Source organism: Sinocyclocheilus grahami, unplaced genomic scaffold (genome assembly GCF_001515645.1).
Source record: "Sinocyclocheilus grahami isolate Dianchi unplaced genomic scaffold, SAMN03320097.WGS_v1.1 scaffold786.1, whole genome shotgun sequence".
NCBI lineage: Eukaryota > Metazoa > Chordata > Actinopteri > Cypriniformes > Cyprinidae > Sinocyclocheilus > Sinocyclocheilus grahami.
In genome coordinates, this window is record NW_015505965.1 from 5,469 (window position 1) to 16,343 (window position 10,875).

The 10,875-nt window shown below is 40.7% G+C and overlaps 1 long non-coding RNA gene across 1 annotated transcript; it reads left to right on the forward strand.

Annotated features, from left to right (window-relative positions):
- The first annotated feature begins 5,296 nt into the window (after window positions 1–5,296).
- On the forward strand, window positions 5,297–8,926 carry LOC107561649 (uncharacterized). The gene is made up of 3 exons (XR_001605880.1): window positions 5,297–5,974; window positions 6,072–6,110; window positions 8,746–8,926. It is a non-coding gene; the product is annotated as an uncharacterized lncRNA (long non-coding RNA).
- The last annotated feature ends 1,949 nt before the right edge of the window (window positions 8,927–10,875 follow it).

A 10,875-nucleotide genomic window follows, 5' to 3' on the forward strand; every position in this document is an offset into this window, starting at 1 on the left:
AGAGAGAGAGAGAGAGAGAGAGAGAGAGAGCATCACATCACAGTGAAGTCAGCTGTCTTAACCGCATCATTACATTACTATCATTATTTCGGGCTTGAACTGATGGTAAAACTAACGACATTATTAACTGTCTTTACATTTATTTTGAAAGCTGAAGCTGGCGATTATGGTAAGGGGCGTTACATTTCCGACGCGTGCTTGTGGTGTTCGGCCAATCACAATGCACTGGGTCAGCTGGCCAATCAGAGCAGACTGCGCTTGTCAAAGGAGGGGCTTTGTAGAAAACGAAGTGTTTGAGAGAGGCGGGGCATAGAGGACCTACAATAATGTACAGTATTTGAAAAATAATGTGTTTTTTGAACATTAAAGCATGTCAACATTCTGTTACACCAAATACACAAAATAATGATCTTTAAAAAAGCATCATATGACCCCTTTAAATAAATAGTTGCTGCATTCACACAGTTTTGAGCAGCAGATTGATTCAGTTGAGTCGGAGTCTCTAAAAGCTCCGTTTCTCCAGCACTGCTGGTCAGTAACCGACCTCGTGTTTAAAATACAACTGATTCACAATCACAGCATGTGGAGCTACACGAGACCGGTTCTCTTACTCGTGTGCGGGAGCGCTTTACACGCATAAAACACTCATTAATATCACTAGACAAAACGCCACAGTGTTTCACTGGTTAATAATTAATTTCACAGTTTTATACACAATTTTCTAAACGAGTTTAGTTGATTGAAACACTTTAAACTATTGGAAGCTCTCACCTTTCTTCAGCTGAATCTTCTTCTTCTTCTTCTTTTAGGATTTAATGGCTTCGTCTTCTTCTTTAAATGTTATTGGCGGTTGGCAAAGCAACTTAAAAGATGCATTCAGCCGATTCACAGACGCGGGAGCGCAGCCTTATGACGTCACACCGCGAGACCAAAATAAAAGTCTTTATTCGCTGAACTCACGACGGCTGCGTCCGAAACAGCAGACTCGACGAGTAGGCACTTCATTTCAATAAGTAGTTTCTCAGTTATCAGATTTTTTTTTTATCCAGTCATTTTACACTTGTCTAGTACAAATATGTCGCTTTGTTTCGTGATTACAGTGTATACGTTTTTCTTTATTTACCCTCTGGTAAAAATAAAAGTGAAATGTGACAACATGCCCCGTAGGTGGGGTACATTGTAACATCTGAGGGGCACGTTGTAACTTGACCATGTGACAGCTTAAATTGTTATCTGATCATTGAAAAAAATATATACAAGACAAACTAAAATATTTTGTTAATAAAATAAAATAATTACTTTTTTCAAATAAAATAATTGCGTTTTTTAAGAATTAAATACATAAATTAAAATTAATTAATTAATTAAAAACAATCAGATTTTGGATTTTGAAGATGAACACATTGCAGTCATGCTTGGGACGCCCCACATAAACGAGCAAAAATGCTTTACATGTCTTGAAATAATCATTTCTAAACATTAAGTGCGTTCGACTTCATGTGGCGCCGCGCAAACCGATCGGCGGCTGACTTGAAGCAGTGCATGCCGGTTAGAAATGTTGTCCGACTTGAACCGGCGTCGACGTTACGTCACTGTCACGTGTGGCATCTAAGTACCGCGATATCGTTTCGAGAGCAGCCGGCTGACTCGGCTAGCGCAGCTTTTTCAGAGCGACTGCAGGAGCGCTGATGACGACACAGCTGTTTCACGATTGGCCAAATTCACCACATGACAACAATGACGTGTTCTCTAACAAATTCAAATCCAATACTGCTCATAAATCTGTGTTTTTAGAACATTAAAAGCTTTTTTACTGTAGTCGCAATGTTATATTGAGTCACGTTTATCATGAAAGCATATATACCCCCACTTTATTAGTATTTAAATAGTATATATTTACGTTGAACAGATGGCGCTGTATTAAGCAGTATATAAAAAGTGTTTGTTGCTCATGAAAACGTTTCTGAAACGTCTGTGTATTTGACAAATATTGAATTTAATTCACTTCATCTGTGATAGAGTACGCAAACACCGCGCGAGCGTCACTAACGGGAGCAGAAAGTGTCCGGCTTGACGGCTCCGTTTTCAACTCCGCCCCCGACTGCAAGCGGCTACTCTCGCTGACTGCCGTCTGTAGCTGTGCTTCAAGTCGAACGCACCTAATGACTGTCAGTCTTTATTCACCTGTTTCTCATTAAAATTAATTAAAGTAAATAGTGTAAATTACATTCCTAATGTCATAGAATAGCACATTGTAACGCAGTGTTACAATCATAGACTGTATAAAAACATGGACGTAGTGTCCGTGACGTCCCCCGTAGGTTTCCGAAGAGAGTTTTTGAAGCTCAAAAGTGGGCAGAGCCGGCCGTCGCCATCTTGGCTGCGCGTCACTCCCGGATAATCGAAAATGGGCAAAGAGGCGAGAGCTGGTTGCTGAAGCCACGCCCACCTAGCTCGACGGTGGTGACAGCAGCAGCAATCCACCTGTCACTCAAGTGGCCACGCCCTTAATTATGCAGAACTTTAAGGCTTAATATAATTTAAACGGATGAGATTAAATTATCCCTTGTTTGTGCTTCGTGAACACTCGCGCCTTGCACGGCGGCACCATTGCGCTGCAAGGATGTACCGGGAGAAGCGCGATTATTAGACGACCGATCGTCATTTCCAAAAGGCAAATATTCCCCTTCAGAGTCAGAATAACATTTGCAAAACATCCTCACGGTACAACTTTTTATTAGCCATTTGGCGATTTTCTCTCACAAATCTCACAATTTACTGAGACGCTCTGAACTGAACTGCTTCCGCGGATCAATGACACGATAGCTCACTTGCTCTGCTGTTACTTTGAATAGGAACGTGATGTAATTTTGGTCTAGAATCGAAGTACTACATGTCTGCCATCTAGTGGTAGGGAATACAAATGAGATATTACACCATATTAGGAACTACAGTCTATTTGATTAAGCATAACGTCTTGTTGCAATTTTGAGACTTTGGCGCTTAGAGGGTTAATAGCACCTCGGTACAGTTTTGGCAAATACTTGGCATTCTTCAAGACTATAAAGTAAAGAGGCCCTTTGTGATTGGACTGTTCTGTGGTAGCTCTAAACCAAAATCTTTGAATGAATATTTGAAAGATCTTGTAAGTGAATTGAAAACACAGAGCAGTGGTTTTGGCTTTAAAGGCAAACAGTTCTTTGTAAAAGTTAGTTCTAGTGTATGTGATGCTCCTGCCAGGGCTTTTATCAAAGCCATCAAGAGTCACACTGGCCACTCTGCCTGTGGCAAATGTACTCAAACTGGCTTGTATCTCAAGCACCGAATGACCTTTCCTGAAATGAACGCCCCACTTAGGACAGACCTCTCTTTCCGACAGATGCTAGATGAAGACCATCATGTTGCAACATCTCCTCTAATAGAAACAAACATTGACATAGTTGGTAGTTTTCTGCATGACTACATGCACCTGGTTTGTCTTGGCATAATGTGGAGACTTTTAGATTTTTGGGTGAGTTCAGGGCCGCTCTGCATTCGTTTATCTTCCCGGCTGTGTCACGTAATCTCAGATTCTCTTGAAGGGTTGAGATTTAACATTCCTTCTGACTTTGCACTTAAACCAAGACCACTAGCCCATAGACTGAGGTGGAAAGCTACAGAACTCAGGCAGTTCTTGTTATACACTGGTCCAGTGGTCCTTTGTAATGTACTGGCCTCACCAGTCTACAGTAGTTATGTTACGTTCATGAACGAAGCATTGTTATTGAACGAACCTTTTAGGTGAACGAATCGTTCTCGTTCACGTAATCCATTGACTCATATTTCTCGTTCACTGAAATTCCTCCCTCCACAGCAGCGCGGCGCTATTAGCAGCGCATGCGCAGCTCGGTGAACCGGGTGGCTCTGTGAACTGTTTCATCCTGTCAAAGAATGACTAAACCTCGAGCCAATAGCCTTGTGACGGAGCATGTGATTTGTTGAATGTAGTGAATGAATACGCCCTTCGCTGAACGAGTTTCATTTGAGTCTGAACGAGATCTTCTCTTTCGTGAACGAAATGACCGAACTGGTACATGTAGTTTGTGAACGAATTGAATGAACTGATTGGTACATATCTCGTTCGTGAACTAAATGAATTAGAGTGTAACCGGGTCAGTCGGCCATTTAGCATGTCAACCTCGATCAGCAATCAGCAGAAGGCAGATGCAAAGCACAGTTATAGGTACTGTGCACATACGCTTTTTTATATATTCATATTTAGCATACAGAACATAACTCCACGTTTAATCCCCAATTTATGAATATGTAAATGTCTGACCAAACAATTAAAATGTTAATTATGCAAGAAAACCTTGTGCTTTGGTCATCTGAACAACTTATTTATACTTTATTTATTTAATAAGTAGATTATGCACACATTTCATTAAAGCCAAATCAGTTATGCACACATTTAATTAAACCAAAATCAGTTTGTCACAATTAAATATGTTCGTTGACTTAAGACATAACCAAGCGGCAACCTTCCGCTCTCTCTCTTGAAGCCAACAGGGAAGTGACTTAAACTGTAATTCATCAACTGGCCGCTAGAGGCTTGCTGCAAAAGGGAGTCAATCCCATAGACTCCCCATGTTAAAATGCCCAATTTTACAACAGAAAAAAACGTGTTTACAGCCTGGCTGAAATAATGAATTTGGTCTATATAGCTAATTTTGCCCTTCATGACAACTGTGAGGGGGGTGAATTTTTTTATAACTCATCTGTTTAAATTATATTAAGCCTTAAAGTTCTGCATAATTAAGGGCGTGGCCACTTGAGTGACAGGTGGATTGCTGCTGCTGTCACCACCGTCGAGCTAGGTGGGCGTGGTTTCAGCAACCTGCTCCCACCTCTTTGCTCATTTTCGATTATCGAAAGTGACGCGCAGCCAAGATGGCGACAGCCGGCTCCGCCCACTTTTGAGCTTCAAAAACTCTCTTCGGAAATCTACGGGTGACGTCACGGACACTACGTCCATGTTTTTATAAAGTCTATGGACATAGCACATAAGACTTTTTCGCCACCTGCCAGCGTATTTATGTAATATGAATAAATGCTCACTGAACAAATCAGTGAACGAATCTGAATGAATTATTTTGGTGAACGAACTGAAAATGAACGAATCTCTTGAAAGAATCTAAATTTCCACCACTAGTGTACAGTCATTTTATGCTTTTATCAGTTGCAATTCATATTCTTCTCAGTCAGAAATTCTGGTTCGTATTTAACGACTTTGCTTACACATGTCTAGTGTCTTTTGTTGAACATTTCAGTGTGTTATATGGGCAGGAATTTGTGTGTTACAATGTGCATGGATTAGTGTACCTCTCTGAGGATGTAAAGCAGCATGGGAATTTAGATGAATTTTCTGCTTTTCCATTTGAAAATTATTTGGGCTCTCTTAAAAAGCTTGCGAGAAGAACTTGCAATCCTTTGGCTCAAGTCATTCAGAGACTATCATAAATATATGCCCAGGGCAATACAAGACAGGAGAGCATCAATAGCCTCAGACGTGAACACAACTGTGGCCCTGTTCCACTGATGTTTTCAAAATCAGTTCATCAGTTTCATGAGGTCATGCTTGGTGGTTTAGTCATCAAAACAACAGATGGAGACAATTGTGTGAAAATACAGAACTGTGTTGCCATTGTTGTGAACATTATTTTGAGTGAAGGAAAGACATTTTTTGTGTACAAGGAATATAGACATAGAAGCTCTTTTTTTGATTATCCAATGAATTCATGTGAATTAGGACCTTTTGTTAAGAGGGAACTCCCGGAAGGCTTGCACATCTCAGAGTTTGATGGCAATATTGAGAAGTATGTTAGGTTGCCTCTCCGAGACGGTTTTGTTGTTTTACCATTACTACACACTGCACAGACTGCAGAAGATTAAATGTGGAGTACGCGGCGATAAACCGGTAGAAACCCTGATGTTGGTAAGTATGTCTCCAAATGATATTTTTATTTATTTCCACGGTGCCAGTTCATTCAAGTGTCTCCAGCCAATAAAACCTGTTGTTATTTCAAGAAAAGGTGCAGTGGAGTTTGGAGGACATTTTCAAGAAAAAGTAAGTGCAAACTGTGCAAAGTTTCTACTTTGTGTGCAATATGCGTTGTCGAATATTACAATTGTTATTTTAACAACAACAGAAGCTGACATTGTCACTCGCACAAACAATTTTGCTGTTGTAAATACAAAAATAAATACAAAACCTGTGCTAACTGAAAGAAATGCAAGCTATTTTAGTACAAGTACAACTCTCTTTGAGTGGGGAAATCCTGAAATACCAAAACCTGCTTGACAGACTCACGATTAAATAGCATATTTCATATGAGTAATAAAAAAAGGTAATATTTCAGGGTGGACCAGCTAATGTACCTGCAGCTTCTAACATCAGCTGTGGTGATGTGACAACTTTAGCAGTTAACAATTGGCTCTTTTATTTAGAAGGCAGGACTTATTTTACCATTGTGACGAGTGGGGGCGGGGCCGAGAGCCGTGGGAACGGAGCAAGGCCGGTGGAGTAATTAATAATGAGCGACACCTGCACCACTCACCGGTCTCGAGTCTCACGGAGGAGCTCCGGAAGGATAAAAGGAGGAGTGACGACAGTGAAAGACGAGAGAGGACCAGGCCTGGACTTTATTTTGTGTTTTGGTTCTGTTTGTGCGCAACAGTCGTCCGCGAGGGGCTGTCACGCTATTTTGTGTTTGTTTATTTTATTAAAAGTTTCTTTGAGCGTTCGCCGGTTCCCGCCTCCTTCTTCCCGAACTACGAACTTTGTTACATTGGTGCCGAAACCCGGGAGGAAGGAGGGATATGCTTTCAGAGAGCCCTCGCTGCTGAGGGGGATCGTGGTGCTGAGGAGATCGGGCAGCAGAAACAAGCGGAGAGACCGCCGGTGGCTGCCCGAGGTGGTGGTGCTGGAACGATGGAAGACGAGGTGGGACGGAGAGCTCGCTGCCGCGCTCCTGGGTCGAGGAGGGGTGGCTGCTGTCCGAGAGGGAGCGGAGGAGTCGGCCTCGTTCGCCAGGAGGCCGGAGCCTGCTGCCATCCACCATGATTGGGGAGGAGCAGGGAACGGGGGACTCGCTGCCGGCTGCCCTCAATTGGAGGAGCAATCGCCATCCGCCAGGAGGCGGATGAGCGGTGGGCCGTCCACCAATGATGTCCAGTACCATCGCATGGCACCGCAAGTGAGAGCCTCTCATATGGTTGAGGACCAAGTGGCAGTGTGTCCGGGAACCGGACCGATGCATTTTTTTTTTCTTTTCCTCTCTCCCCTCTCGTATCTGTCTCTCCTCATCCTTCCGTCTCCTTTTTTATTTTGTGTTTGTTTATTTTATTAAAGGTTTCTTTGAGCGTTCGCCGGTTCCCGCCTCCTTCTTCCCAAACTACGAACTTTATTACAACAATATTTTGTGCGCAGCGTCTAATTTCATTAATGTTTAAACGGAAGATTTGTAACTAGTTTACTACATACCTGCAAACTAGTCGCTTTTCGGTGAAATTCGCCGCTTTGAATCAAAATATGTCATTTATGTGAATCGTCTATATCCGATTTTTTCCGGCGGGGCGGGGGGCGGAGAGAGAGAGAGAGAAATTGCAAGCTCATAGACTGGAGTGGTCGAAGTGTGTTTGACCAAAGTCCCTTTCTTGGTTCGATTTGAAGCAGCACCATGAAGACCAATCGTTGTATCTTTGTATAACGTCAAAGCTCCGCTTAGATATCATATAAAGATCGGTCTGCGCAGCGCTGCTTAAAATTGAACAAACCTCATCTGAACCGCCGAGCCGGTCAGTTTTGACGGCACACTTACGCTCACATCCGCATGTAAACATGTCGTCGGCGTGGAAGTTCTTCATTGTGAGTGAAGCAGACACAAAGTTCGCAATTTGTAATACAATATTGACTGTGTTTGCTCAAGTTCGCTGACGAAGTTTTAATCAAAGCCACAGCAGAAGTGTTGTGTCTCCCAGCAACACACAGCGGTGTTTGAACGAATCAAGTGAGTCAATGATTCAGTAACACTTTCATAAAGACAGATGCCTAGATTCTGAATGAATTAGCCATTTGAATGAATGACTAATGACTCGCTCATTAAAACAGTAATTTACTGTCATCTACTGGTGTTTTGGTTTCATAATTAAAAGTATTGCGTTTTCCCAACATTTTTAACATGTATGTTCAAAAATATTTAAAACATTACTCTTAAAAAATTATTTATGCATTTGAAATTTTGTGGCGTAATGGCACCTTAGCTTCATTAAACAGTCTGTGTAAATACATCTAATGCCACTTCAGATGCAGCTTCTGTGTTTCCTGCAGTAAAAGTTGGAGTTTGTTGATAGTATGTGCACTCTAATGTGAACATTAAAATGTGCAAAAATAAATTACTCCACCAGACCCCCTACAAGGCTTATATTACGAACTATGTCACCTTGTGTGTTTGCAGGTATGTTACTAACACTAGTCTACTAAACAGTCCTTATAAAAGATGTATTTAAAATACATAATCTGTGATTTAAACAAATGTGTTACTGAAAAATAGTAGGATTAGGGTTGACTCCAACTCGTCTGGAACATCCCTATTCCAAACCTGAATGGCTTTCGTCTGGGAGCTCAAATGAAAATATTTTGAAGAATATAAATGATATATAATAACTCATGTTCTTTTTTGCTTCTTTTTTTATTGTGTTCATTAGGCATGTTTCATAATTGTTTCATTTGTGGAGACTAATGCGGTGGAAGTGGTGCCTAGTAGCTGGGTACATGATGAGCAGTGCGTCTGGCCAAATCTGAAAGTAGAGAGCCTCACGAAGGCAGTGAAACTGGCAATGAAACCCAGAAAAGACTGGAAAAAATTTAGAGTTAAGCTTCCCTACACAACAGGTACTGTAATTCTTTCACGTTTAACACCAACATGTTTATGTGATGCATAATATTTAAAGGGGTCATGAACTGCTTTTTAAAAAAAAAGGTATTATGTTCTCTGTCCATTTAAAATGTTAACAAGCGCTGCATCACTAAAGATAGGCGCCTATATTTTTGACGGATAATAAGAAGAAGAAGAAATCGGCAACAGGCGATATCTCTGACTATCGTCGATACACGATACTATCGTCTACTGGCACGACCCTAAATTGAAGGTTGTGATGACGATTCATTTCTTTACCATAATGTATTCTCTTGAAAATTCTTTATTGTCAAATGTGTGCTGAATGTAAATGTGAATTTATCTGACAATATTCTTAAATAAGGAAATCCATTCAGTGATTGGTCCATGGGTATTTCGTCATCCAAAATCCTGTTTGTGGCACAGCAAAGTGTCGTGAATCAACTCTAAGACTGACACTTAAGATTTAGTCCTACACTTCGCTTAAATTAAGACTGAGATGCTTGATAACTAACTTTTAAGCGCAGCTTTGAGACAAAAATTTTTTTACACATAAGTCAATTCTTTGCAGCATTCTTGAGAGAAATTCTCAGATGATTGATAAATACGAGCCCAGATGGTCTTTAAAAAGGCAGACCTAAAAAAAAAAAAGATCTCAAGCTGATGACGCTGCCGTGAGAGGTTTGGCACGACATGCAGCGGCACCATCTCAGTCTGAAATAATTATAATGCTGAAGGTGAGGTACTCACCTTCATATTTCTTTATTAAATAACTTCTAAAGTAATTTGAAAACCTTGTGTGAGACGCAATTTCACAAACAGTGTGTGAATCACTGCACACGCTCTTGACTCTCTCTCTCAAAAATGCGTAAATGGCTTCAAATCACCACACATCGCGTCTGTCTATAAGCGAGCTGCACGCTGCACAGTTGACACAGGAATTGTCACTTGCACAATCGAGGCGGTGTTGCATCATCACTAAAATTGATAAATTGCATTACTATTTAATTCTTGCCAGTGTTTAACCATTCAGCGCTCGCGCGCTCTCCTGGAGACCATGCGCTCATGCAGGGGCGGATTTAGTGAATTGGGGGCCCCAGGCAAAATATAGGAATGGGGCCCTATACATTTGCACACATTTTCTTAGATCAACCTTGAGGTTCCATTTAGTTGTTTTCAGCGTAAGCCTGTGTGCATAGGCTTTAAAATACATTTATTTTTAGTTGCTTTAACTACAAATTTAAATAAAACTGAAAAGATAATGAAAAAGCAATTATACAGTTACACACCTAAAATACATATATCACGAGCATGCTCACAGATGAGAACAAAACAGCGTTGAATGAAGTGGATTAAGCTTGTCTTTTTTCCCCTTTTCTCAAATGTAATGGAAAAGTGATTATATTTCGTTTCGTTGTTTTATAAAGTAAATTTAGAAAAATATTTGTAGTATTTTTTTTGTTCATTAAATGTAAGTTTTTTTTTTTAGTTTTTTTTAAGTAAGGGCCAGCGGCAGACAGTGCATTGATCATAGCCTATAGCCTATGTTTGATCAATTTAGCCTTCTCAAATCATCAGGACTTGCCTAAAATAAAATCTATATATAAAACAGTTCAAGTATATCACAATGTTAGTTTAAATGTTTAACCTAGATAAATGTGTGCTGTTAGACGTATATCCAATCGTTTGTGGAGAGTGGAAGCTGAAGCGCGCTCTGCAGGACCTGGAGGCGCCAGTGCGATCACTTGCATTTTTTTCTAACAGTGGAAACAACTTAAAATACGCAATCATGTTTGCTCATAAAGGTACGAGTAATACATCATTCTAAACTGTAAAGGGTCTAGTTTTATATGTGTGCACTCACAATATCAACAAAACGTTGTGCTTTTATAAAATAAAGAAAACAAACGCTTTCTGCCGTCTCGGTCTTGAACAGGAG